The sequence below is a fragment of the Drosophila santomea genome, unplaced genomic scaffold (genome assembly GCF_016746245.2).
Source record: "Drosophila santomea strain STO CAGO 1482 unplaced genomic scaffold, Prin_Dsan_1.1 Segkk101_quiver_pilon_scaf, whole genome shotgun sequence".
NCBI lineage: Eukaryota > Metazoa > Arthropoda > Insecta > Diptera > Drosophilidae > Drosophila > Drosophila santomea.
Window position 1 is genome coordinate 155,222 of NW_025318933.1, and position 12,494 is coordinate 167,715.

The following is a 12,494-nucleotide window of genomic DNA, read 5'->3' on the forward strand; positions in this document are numbered from 1 at the left end:
ATCGGCTATTGCCTGATCCGATGTTACCGAAGTATTTTCAAAAAATAGCGAGGAAGGGTAACTGGTTGTTTTGCGCTTAGTGTTAACGAAATTATAAAACTGTTTGGGATCCTGTGCGAACTGGAACTTACAACGGTTTAAATAATTCTTATAACACTGAGCGTTAAGCACGGTAAAATTTAACCGAGCACTTACATATTTAGAGAATGTAGATTCAGAACCGGTATTTTTAAATTTTATATAAAGTCTGGTCTTAACATTTCTTAGATGTGTCAAGTCTTTATTAAACCAAGGAGTTTTGTTAGAGGTAGACGGATAGTATATCGGAACACAAGAGTTGAAAAATGATTTAATTGCAGTATAAAAAATATCTATGGCATCGGCCATTATGCTGCAAGAATATAGATTGGACCAATTAAAGCCAGATATAAAAAGATGTAGCCTCCGAAAGTTTGCCTTACGAAAACAATGAATTCGTTTGGTTGACTTTTTTGGCCTCTCTTTTATTACGGTACCAGTGTCGATTGTCACCTCGAAAGTTGGATGGTATGGATCTTCTGGTTGACTAAGAGGTGCTACTCTAGTCAGAAACACACTTTCAGGACTTGTAACAACACATAGATCCAATAAACGACCAAGAGAATTTCGAATATAATTAACTTGCGACAACGATATGGCAAGCAAGCCGTCAATAAAGTCATGCTGTGCTATATGCAGGAGAATATTCGACTGTTCTTCTGTGGACCACTTAGTGTCTGGTATAGCGCGGCCCCGCTGCATAGCTCGTGCAATCGCCAGATGTCGATAGAACAGCGATACAGTTGAACTAATCTTAAGGGCAACGGTAGAATATAACAAGACCGTGCACTCGGTCACTCAGGAGAAACTGGTCGATATCCTCCACACGGGTTCCGATGACCGGATGACCAAGAAAGACAGGCTGATGAAGGCCCAGAAAAACAACATCGAAAGATGTAACACAGTTAGGGGAAACCGTCTTTTTGAGGTAGGAGAAGAGGTATTTGTCAAAAATAATAAAAAGTTAGGAAACAAGCTAGCTCCATTATGCACGGAACAAAAAGTGCTGGCAGACCTGGGAACGTCTGTTCTTATTAAGGGAAGGGTGGTTCATAAGGACAACCTCAAATAGATCCCCCCACTTCTAATTTGCTAGTAAGCTATATTTTTTAGTAGTAAGCCAGATTTAAGTTAAAACACTGAGGTCTCACTCTACGTTTGGATTGCAGGTTCGCCCTCACAACGCTCATGACCCTAGCAGAGTCAAATGCACGGATTACCGTGCTGTACCGTTACTCAGCTAGTGGAAGTGCGAAGGAGAGTCTTCAACATTGACAGTTTTTGGGGGTTTTGATTTTGAAAAAATAAGTCCCCATAATAATAATAATATGACAATTTTTTTTTTTTTTTTGGGTTGAGGAGGGGAAATGCCTCATGCATCTCCCGTTTGCCGTCGCAAAAAAGGTATGTGGGGCTTGCAACCACTAAACAACCCCCACCAAAGTAACCGTGTCCTGTTAGCATCTGGGTAATGTAGTAGTTCACTTCTCCGTGCTTCCTTGCAGTCCATGCTAGACCTGCAGGCGGTCTCCAGGGTGCTAGCCCAGACCTCACATCCGTACAACATGAATGCGTTATTCACCTCCATCAAAAGTTTCCGCCTTGATTGTAGAGGGCCGCCCACGTTTGCCAGAAGTCTGCTAAGCGAGTTAGTCGTCGCGGTTGCACGTTTCCTCGTCTCTTGTATGTGTGAGCTAAATGTCAGTTTTGAGTCCAGTCTCACTCCTAGGTACTTTATATCCTTCTGCGTCCTTATAACGGTTTCCCCAACTCTCAGATTGACTAATTGCTTCATGGTCTTCACTGTAGCACACTCTTTGTGTGTATCCCTGATGTGTTCGTACAGTTTGTCCGTTTTGCTTCCTTTTGAAAGTTCCAGAGCATATCACCTGACTTTGTTTTTTTAACCGTCGGAATCCTCTCGTTTCAGATTTTTTCGCAGGTTGCACATCAGCTCGGCATAGTTCTTTCCCTCTGCTGGTCTGACTAGCACAGCTTCAGGGCGAGTGCGCGTTCTTGCGCTAGGCTTGTTTTTTTTTTGTTTTCTCAGCTCCACTGTGCCTTACATCCGCTTCTTTAGTGTTAATTTCCTTTTTCCCCTTCTTATATGTGACCGACAAGAGAGAACGCTATAGTCGAGTTCCCCGACTATCTGATACCCGTTACTCAGCAAGTGGATGTGCAAGGGTGAGTCTTCAACACTGACAGTTTTTGGCGGTTTGTATGCGTTAGAGTGGGCGCGGCAAAAAGTTTTTTGGCAAATTGATAGAAATTTACAAGACTAATACAAAAATGAAAAAATATCAAAACATTTTTCAAAAGTGTGGGTGTGGCAGCTTTGGGCGGTTTGTGGGCGTTAGAGTGGGCGTGGCAACATGAATCGACAAACCTGCGCTGCTTCTATGTCTCTGGAGTCTGTATGCCTAATCTCAATTTTCTAGCTTTTGTAGTTCCTGAGATCTCGACGTTCATACGGACGGACAGACGGACATGGCCAAAAATGGTCGGCCTGTTACATACTTTTCAACGAATCTAGTATACCCTCTTACTCTACGAGTAACGCGCGTACTCGTCGTCACTGTTATGGGCATTTAGTCTCTTCAATATGTCTTCACGATTTCCCGACGTTGAGAGTCCTGCATCTCTGCATTTATGTTGCAGGTCTTTCTTGCTGACGTAATCCTTCTTTGGAGGAATGTTCGTTGCTTCGTTTCTTTGCTTTTTTTATACGGTAATTTTTCGCACGATTTCACTTATTGCGCACTATCTTATCCCACTTCTGAGAATGTCACATACACACCAAGAAATTTGGTTTGCGATGCATAAGTGTGTAAGCTTTCAGTTTGGCCAGGAATTGAAGAATCGAAACGCTATGGTATTAGGTATACTTTAATTAATTAATCAAATAAGGGATAATACACGGAGTAAGGTAAGAATAAGTTTTCATTGATGTTAACGTTTTTGCCGCTTGTTGCAATCACGTCCGCTTCTATCATTGGTTCTCTCTCATGGCATTCCATTATTATAACCGTTACTCGTAGAGTGATGGACGGACAGACGGACGGACAGACAGACGGACAGACGGACAGACGGACATGGCCAGATCGACTCGGCTTTTGATCCTGATCAAGAATATATATACCTTATATGGTCGGAAACGCTTCCTTCTGCCTGTTACATACTTTTCAACGAATCTAGTATACCCTTTTACTCTACGAGTAACGTGTATAATAACCGGGGTCCCAACATAAAGGTTCTCCGGCAAACTTTTTATTGGAAGTCGGCAAAAAACATCTTACTTGGAGCAACCGCCAGCCTCGCCGCTTTGGAATTCATTCATATTGGGAGAACTTACCCGCCCGCCAGGCATTACGGAGTAAGATCCAAATCCACCATCCTCCCGGGAACGATCCCGATATCGCCGGTGTGTCCGTTCCAAGCCTACTATTTACTGAGCGCGGGGAGGGCCATGTTCATTGGAGCCGCAATTTCCTTCGACAGTCGTCGATTGCTAGTCCTGGGGCTAACATTTAAAACTAAATTAGGTTTATTTATATTAATTCTTTGTTCAACTTACCTCGATCTTGGTTAATCAATCCGGAGTCAAACGCGAGCCCGAATTGTCGTCGTCGTGGAACATTGCCGCTAAATTTGGGTGGCGAGAATTTAGTTAGTCCGTCAGGGAAATATAACACATACTCACGTTTGATTCGCACATCCCTTCTTGTCCCTTGGAGCTCCTCAGGATTAGGTATGTAAACGTCCGTTTTAGAAACCGTCTTTAAAAGCACCGCCAATTGAGGGCAATTTTAGGCGCTGTCTTAAAGGCTTTCTAGACTTGTCGCTTTTACCGTTTCATAAGCAGTTGACGAAAAAGGTTGATTACAGCCTAATGAGGTTTTGATAAGGAAATTTGTATGCTATGAGCATTAGTATAATTATGTTTATGTTTATTATAAAATGAGAGCTTACCAGAATGTTTGAGTGAGTGTTCACTGTAAGGGAGATGGAGCCGTCGTAGTCGTCTGGAGCGACGCTGACGTATCGATAATGGGTGATGTCCGGTAAATCCTCCGGGCATCCTAGGTTGGGTGGGTGCGCACGACATCTGTGGCCACCGAAACTTAAAGGTTTCGTCATTTTTTCGAATTCAATGCATTTGTTTACCTTTTTCTGTTTGTTTACGTATTAGGGATCGTAGATGTGTAGAGTTGTGAGACGTCGATAGTTATCGATATGGATGTTGCGAGCTGTGTGGTAAGAGGAATTGCCCCAAATAAGAGATTCAAGCAGTTCGTAACATAATGACACCCAATATAAAACAAAAGAAATTGTCGAGACGACGGCGTCTGGCTTCCAGGCTTGATTGCAATTGCGGAATGGGGTGACAGGCAGGACAGGCGGCTTTGCAGCAATAAAAGCTGAAAATTTGCTGCTGGATCCAGATTTAGCCATCCCTTGGCAGCAACCAAAATTTATCCAGTTTACCACTGTAATCATAACATACAAGCACATTGTAGCACTCTGTTGCAAAGTGTGCATAAACAGTGCAGCCCAAGTACGCGTAATACGAGCATCCACTTGAAGGCTAACATACCTAAATGCATAGTCAGCATTCTCACGTTGGCCAAACGCTGATCGCTTAATATGTGTGCCTATAGCACTCCTCCTCCTCCAGCACCGTGGCTCGCCGACATTTCATATATATATATATAAGATATGCATATAAGCGTCTGCTCCTCAAATTAGACTAAGAAACCTTTGTATGAAGATCATAAAAACTTCGAATGGAGCGGGACCTTCCCTGCTCCACTAAATAAAATAATCACCCGAATAACCAAACAGTGACCTTATTAATACATGGCGACCGTGAGGCAGGAGCCTACAACAAAAGCAATAAAAACGGCCAGGGTCTACTGCTAAAATTTGTGGTGGAACTTGGAATGGCATACTGGACTTTAATAATACTTGGAATGGCATACTGGAAATTATAAATACATGGCAATTACTAAAGACCTGAGTGAGTAGAGTGTGTGTGTAATGGAAAGATACCGCGGCGGAGTAAGAAACAAAATGAAAAAGAATAGCGCACTTAATGTGTAAAACACCCCCCTCGGTCGGAAGTTCACCTGCGATGACTAGTTTCATCTCCCCAGTTTAAATATCGAAAAGGAAATATAAAAATTGGTGGTCTGTGAAGTAGGGACTAGAAAACTTTGTTCAGTGTTCTGTTGGCTTTCATTTACCTTGTTTTTTTTTGTTTTGGTATAGCTTGTGTTATCCTACTTATTTTCATATTTATTTCCATTCAATTCAATATCGTTAGGCGTATTTATTTATTTTATTAATGCAAATAATGTCAAAGAATAAGCGTTAGGGGGCTGGGCAAGACCACCATTTGAGGTCGAAAGGTCCTGCTGGTCTGGTCAACAGTTGTCGAGGGGGCGGCCGGATTATCGCGTTTGTGGCTGTCTGGGGGTCTACCCAGAACGCCGGTGGCCAAGTTGGTCGGATTAGGGATCAACCGGCTCCTGGTCAGGATCACCGCTCGCCAAGGAATTTGAATCTAAGACCATCTTCGAGGAAATGGGTCAGCCGCGGGTTCAGGATCAGGAAAGGCAGAGTTACGTAAGGGACACCGCAGCAGAGTCGTACTGCGCATCGCATGAGTCCGGAGCTGGCCAATTGCTGAGGGAGGAGATCCGAAACGGTTTTCTCGACATGATGCGGTTGCCTAATGAAGTGCTGAAGCCGACCGAGAAAGGCCAGCCGCTGTTGAAGGAATTGGATCGGCGTGCACATGCTCAAGGCAGACAGCCAGGTGTAAGGTAGCTTGTCGTGGACCTACCGTCGATCTCAACCTAAAAGTAGGCACGTTAATTGGCCGTTCTAGGCGACGGGAATAATGTTAATAAAGCCCATTATGTAAGACATTTCTCCAAATGATGGACTTTTAGAATTCAGACTCGGGGTCCCGACCCGAAGCATTTGGTCAGCGAGCAGTTCGTTATTTAAAATACAACCATTTCCATCAAAACTCTATTCAGCAACACTGATTCGGATCAAAACGGATTCAAAACTGAGATTTAGCATCCGCTGGACGGCAGCCGTAAATTATTTATATTTTTTCTACATTCAGTGCCAACCCCTATAGGGTAGGTGTTGTGCTGTACTGTGACCAAAGATTTTTTAAGGCCTGTCACAAAATATTTAATTTTAATTAACGAAATAAATTACCTGAAAGAATAAAATATTTTTCTTTAAACCTGACACCCTTCAGTTACCATTGTTACAAAAATATACTTATATTTACTAATGGTGTAAAAATAAGCACCATTTCTAGCTTCAAAGCGAACGGTCGTGTTTTTTTTCTGCGCTTCGAACTTATTTTTGTTTTGCTAAATCCAGCGGTGGAATTTAACAAATTCTATAATAATTCAATTTCGTAATCCGTACTAGTTAAAGTTCCGTTCGCTTCGCGAGTGAATCTTTTGTGATAAGTGAATTATTTTAATAAATTAATTCAATCTGTTCTCTTTCTGTCTTTGCGTTTTGTTTACTCTCTCTTTCGTGCGTTGTCCGTAGTGCTGTTTGGTATTGTTTTTGTACTTAACTGCACGGTGCACCCGCTCTCTCGCTCTCCCACACAAAATCCTAAAGTGCAGACTGCACATTTTCTGATTTTGTCTTTTGGTACAGTGGTCAAAACCCAATTAAACATGGAAACCAATGTTGTCTGCTTCCATAACAAATGCCGTCAGGTAATAAAGCCTGAGCAGCCAAAAATGACCTGTTGGCTATGTGGTAGAATGGTACACACTAAGTGTGCTGGTTCTAACGGCCGAACAAGTGATGACCTAGCTAAAGGCCCTAATCTAAAATACTGTTGTGATACTTGACTAGGAGTTGCAAATAAAATGCAGCTCTTTATGCGCCAAACTAAAGGTGGCTTGAAAGTACTGATCAGCAGTTTTGGCGTGGCTAGAGATAGTTTTCGTCGAGCTGATGATCTTCTTTCTGCGCTTGATTCACAATTTAATAGCCTCAAACTATTAGAAGAATCTCCAAAGCGCAAGAAAGCCGCTGGGGAAGGGGAATGCCCCGCAACCTTCGGCAAGTGATCAACAGGACTCCACAGCTGATCAGTTGACGATCGCAGCAAACCCGCAAATGTTGCTTAGATCGGCAGCTAAAAAAGATTCGGTGCAATCCGATCAATCGGTTGTAGAGGGAGTCCAGCCTGGGATTGCTACAGATTCCGTTTTGTCCGCACTGGTTTCTCAACCGGTGATTCCACCCGTCCCGAATTGTTTACCACCACAAAGAATTATTGAGTCCGGACTACCGGCTCAAGTCGGCACTTCAGAAATACAACCTGCAGTGCCAAAACCCCTCTCGGTGGTTCCACTAAAGAAACAAATTTTTGTTTCTCGGCTTTCCCCTGATCAAACATCATCTGATGTACTGTCTTATATACAAAACAAAAGCCGACAACATAAAAGTGGAAAAATTTAACTTTTCTTATGCTAGGGACATCTCATCTTTCAAGATAACTGTCCCAAATGAACTATTCTCAACCATATGTTCAGGTGATTTTTGGCCGGAAAGTATGATTGTGAAAGAGTTTGAAGCTAAGATTAAAAATAGAAAAAAAGGGCCCGTGGGAATTAAACTTCCCACAAGTGGCCAGATCACTGCCCCATTCTCCTCTACTACTTCTACTTCTTTATCTAAAAAAAAACTAAAATCTAGTCTCACTATCTGTTATCAAAATGTAAGAGGCTTGTGTAGTAAGCTAACTAATTTGTATTCTAATAGCCTTTCCTTTGCATCCCATATTATTGTGTTTACAGAGACTTGGTTAAAACCGGAGATACTTAACTCCGAAGTTTTCCCAGGTATGTACACAGTTTACAGGCATGATCGTCCCTCCAGGCGGGGAGGGGGAGTCCTAATTGCTGTTAGGTCTACCCTCACGTCAGAGGAGGTACTTTTTGATGAGTTCCGTAACTTAGAATTCTTATGCGTAAAGCTGTCATCATCTGATAGCTATGTTTATATTAAGTGCTCGTACATTCCGCCGTCTTCTGAAATTCCTGAATATATTAACCATTTGTCCGCTATCCAATCCGTTTCAAGCAGACTGTCCGATAGGGACCAACTAGTTGTTCTAGGTGACTTTAATATACCAGACACTAAGTGGTCCACAGAAGAACAGTCGAATATTCTCCTGCATATAGCACAGCATGACTTTATTGACGGCTTGCTTGCCATATCGTTGTCGCAAGTTAATTATATTCGAAATTCTCTTGGTCGTTTATTGGATCTATGTTTTGTTACAAGTCCTGAAAGTGTGTTTCTGACTAGAGTAGCACCTCTTAGTCAACAAGAAGATCCATACCATCCTACTTTCGAGGTGACAATCGACACTGGAACCGTAATAAAAGAGAGGCCAAAAAAGTCAAGCAAACGAATTCATTGTTTTCGTAAGGCAAACTTTCGGAGGCTACATCTTTTTATATCTGGCTTTAATTGGTCCGATCTATATTCTTGCAACATAATGGCCGATGCCATAGATATTTTTTATACTGCAATTAAATCATTTTTCAACTCTTGTGTTCCGATATACTATCCGTCTACCTCTAACAAAACTCCTTGGTTTAATAAAGACTTGACACATCTAAGAAATGTTAAGACCAGACTTTATATAAAATTTAAAAATACCGGTTCTGAATCTACATTCTCTAAATATGTAAGTGCTCGGTTAAATTTTACCGTGCTTAACGCTCAGTGTTATAAGAATTATTTAAACCGTTGTAAGTTCCAGTTCGCACAGGATCCCAAACAGTTTTATAATTTCGTTAACACTAAGCGCAAAACAACCAGTTACCCTTCCTCGCTATTTTTTGAAAATAATTCGGTAACATCGGATCAGGCAATAGCCGATCTATTTGCCAAGTTTTTTCAAACTACATATTCTACGTTACCTCATTCTGAACGGCCTTACTCTTACGCGGTATCAAAGTCAAATTTAATATTCTGTAACACTTTAAACGAAAGCTTACTGCTTTATGATCTTCAGCGAGTTAAGCCTGTCTATTCGCCAGGTCAAGACGGAATTCCAGGCTGTGTGCTTAGATTCTGTGCGGAAGCCTTGTGCAAGCCTCTACTAAAACTGTTTAACTTATCTCTGGAATCTACACAGTTCCCCCAAATATGGAAGGAGTCCTTTGTATGCATAGAAAATAGTTTGCTGACAATTTTAGAGTCGCAAAATCGAAATTTTTGTGAACTTCTGAAACAAGTGCAACACTCACAAAGAGAGCCAAAAGAATCGTTTGCTGTGGTATTGCCCAGGTTTAATCCTGAACGTGCGGGATCAGACGCCCAATCCTGGTGTTCAACGGTGAACTACATCTTGTCTGAAAACCAACTGGAAGGCAGCGCTCTTGTGATGACCCTCAGTAAATCACTGGAAGGAAGCGCGTCTCATTGGCTGTCACAAACTTGCTTTCCTGGTATATCATGGACACAGTTCCCAGAATTGTTTCTGCAACATTTTGCGGGAACAGAAACATTAGCGGCAGCTTTTATGAATCTGCTAAATGGACGCCCCGCGGAAGGCAAGTGCCTTTCGTTATATGGAAGCCGAATGGTTACTTCGCTTATGGCCAAATGGAAGACGCTGAGTGTGGAGCAAATTGCAGTGTCCATTACACTGGCGCATGCAGCTGGAATTGACAGGCGTTTAGTTTTCACTTCCGACATCAACACTCGGAACGAGCTGCATCAAGAACTGAAGGCCTATTCATTTGACGCCAAACCGAGCCACCTTTCAAACGATGGTACATCAGAGCCGCCAGGAAAACGAGCTAAGCCCCACTTTAAGTGTCACAACTGCGGAAAGCCTGGTCACAAAAAGGCGGACTGTCGATCAAAAACAATGGCAGTGCACGTCCAGCCACCCGGCAAGCAACCTTCAGGGAAAGACCGGTCTACTTTGACTTGTTTCAATTGCGGAAAAGCTGTATGTCCTGATCGTCAGGAGCGTTCGTCGTCTTCCAAAAACAACATTGTAAAAGATGTCAACATCTGTACCATTTTTGAACCTGTAGGAACGTTTTCTCAATCTGGTGAGTCGTTCCAATTTTGTTTTGATTCTGGAGCTGAGTGTTCACTCATCAAGGAGGCTACTTCGCAGAGGCTATCTGGATCCAGAATGGGCAACGTAGTTATTTTAAGGGGTCTTGGTAGCAATACTATTTGTAGCACCTTGCAGATATTGGCCAATGTTTTGATTCGTAAACGTTCATATGAAATATTGTTTCATGTAGTGTTAGACAATTATATTAAGTATGACGCTCTGATTGGTCGAGATATTTTGAGCCAGGGAGTCGGTGTGAAAATAACATCAAAATCACTTACTACGTTTAATGAAAAATCTATATTGGCTGTTGAAGTTTCCGAAAAGAATCCTGATTTGGCTAGCGTTGGCACCGATCTGCATGGACCAGATAGAGAACAATTTTTTTTTTTTTTTTTTTTTTTTTTTTTTTTTTGACGCGCGAGTCCCACGGCCACACCTCCCGCCCAACCGACCGAGGGCGCTGCCGTGTATCGTACGGCTCGAATCGCGGGCAGATAGACGCGATATAGAAGACATTAAAGGACGAGGAAATATATGTATGCTAGTAGTAATATCTAAGAATTCGTTAAGTACGTTAGAATTGATCGCTTTAAAAACGGCAGAGAGTCAGAATTATAGATAATAGGATAGAATCTATTATAGTCAGAACGTAATACTCTGTAGGGATCATGCAACTCATAGTTAGATCTACAATGATTTAAAATTAGAGGTACGTAATTTCTAGTAAATCTGCTTGGAACAGTGAAGTTTAGCCGACTAACCAAGTCGGGACTATCCACTTAACCACGAATAAGGTTAAAAATAAAGACTGTTCCAAGCATCGTTCTACGGTTAGCTAAGGAGGGTAAGTTAATTAACATTAATCTATTCGAATAAGGAGGTAATCTACGGTTTGCATCCCAATTAAGACGCCGTAAGGCAAAAAGTAAGAAGTTCTTTTGAACCGATTCAATGCGGTCCGAGTAAACTTCATATTGTGGACTCCAAACAGGTGATCCATACTCGAGGATCGGACAGACTAGAGAAATAAATAAGGTTTTGGTCATGTAAGGATCATGTAACGATTTAAAGTGTTAGTTTGCGTGCATTGAGTTGGCACGATAAAATGTCATAACTTTACACTTAGAGCCATTTAAGTTTAATACGCTATCACGTCACCAGGTTTGAAAGCAATCTAGATCGGATTGTAAGTCCAAATGGCGAGAAATGTCTTCTTATTGCAAGCATAATTTTACATCATCAGCGTACATTAGTACACGCGAATGATTTATTATTAAAGGAAGGTCGTTAATAATTAAGATAAAAAGGAGCGGACCTAGGTGGCTCCCTTGTGGGACGCCGGATGTGACTCGGAGAATACAAGAAAGAGAATTTTTAAAGAGGCCCCGTTGCGTCCTGCCATTCAGATAACTTAGAATCCAATTTAGGAGATCAACAGGGAAACCTAATAAATCAAGTTTTTTATTAAAAGTGAATGATTAACAGAGTCGAATGCTTTACTAAAATCCGTATAAATGACATATGTTTGAAGATTATTTTTGAAGCCCTGTACTACGAAGGAGGTTAGCTCCAGAAGGTTAGTAGTTGTTGATCTGCGTTTCATGAACCCATGCTGACATGGTGATATAATTGACCTACAAAGGTGCTGCAAATGAGGAGTGATAACGTTTTCAAAAGCTTAGGGATAGCAGACAATTTGGAGATTCCTCTGTAATTGCTTGCATTCGATTTGCTACCTTTTTTATGGAGAGGGATCACAAAGGACTCCCTCCATATTTGGGGGAACTGTGTAGATTCCAGAGATAAGTTAAACAGTTTTAGTAGAGGCTTGCACAAGGCTTCCGCACAGAATCTAAGCTAAAGCTTAGGGATAGCAGACAATTTGGAGATTCCTCTGTAATTGCTTGCATCCGATTTGCTACCTTTTTTATGCAGAGGGATCACAAAGGACTCCTTCCATATTTGGGGGAACTGTGTAGATTCCATAGATAAGTTAAACAGTTTTAGTAGAGGCTTGCACAAGGCTTCCGCACAGAATCTAAGCACACAGCCTGGAATTCCATCTTGACCTGGCGAATAGACAGGCTTAACTCGCTGAAGATCATAAAGCAGTGAGCTTTCGTTTAAGGTGGGATAGAATATTAAATTTGACTTGATACCGCGTAAGAGTAAGGCCGTTCAGATGAGGTAACGTAGAATATGTAGTTTGAAAAAACTTGGCAAATAGATCGGCTATTGCCTGATCCGATGTTACCGAAGTATTTTCAAA

At 41.8% G+C, this 12,494-nt stretch overlaps 1 long non-coding RNA gene across 1 annotated transcript; it reads right to left on the reverse strand.

The window, feature by feature from the left end:
- Positions 1 to 3,400: 3,400 nt before the first annotated feature.
- LOC120457494 lies at positions 3,401 to 4,153 on the reverse strand. The gene is made up of 4 exons (XR_005616978.1): positions 4,051 to 4,153; positions 3,782 to 3,967; positions 3,656 to 3,723; positions 3,401 to 3,601 (listed from the first exon to the last, which is right to left on the reverse strand). It is a non-coding gene; the product is annotated as an uncharacterized LOC120457494 (long non-coding RNA).
- Between the last annotated feature and the right edge of the window lie 8,341 nt (positions 4,154 to 12,494).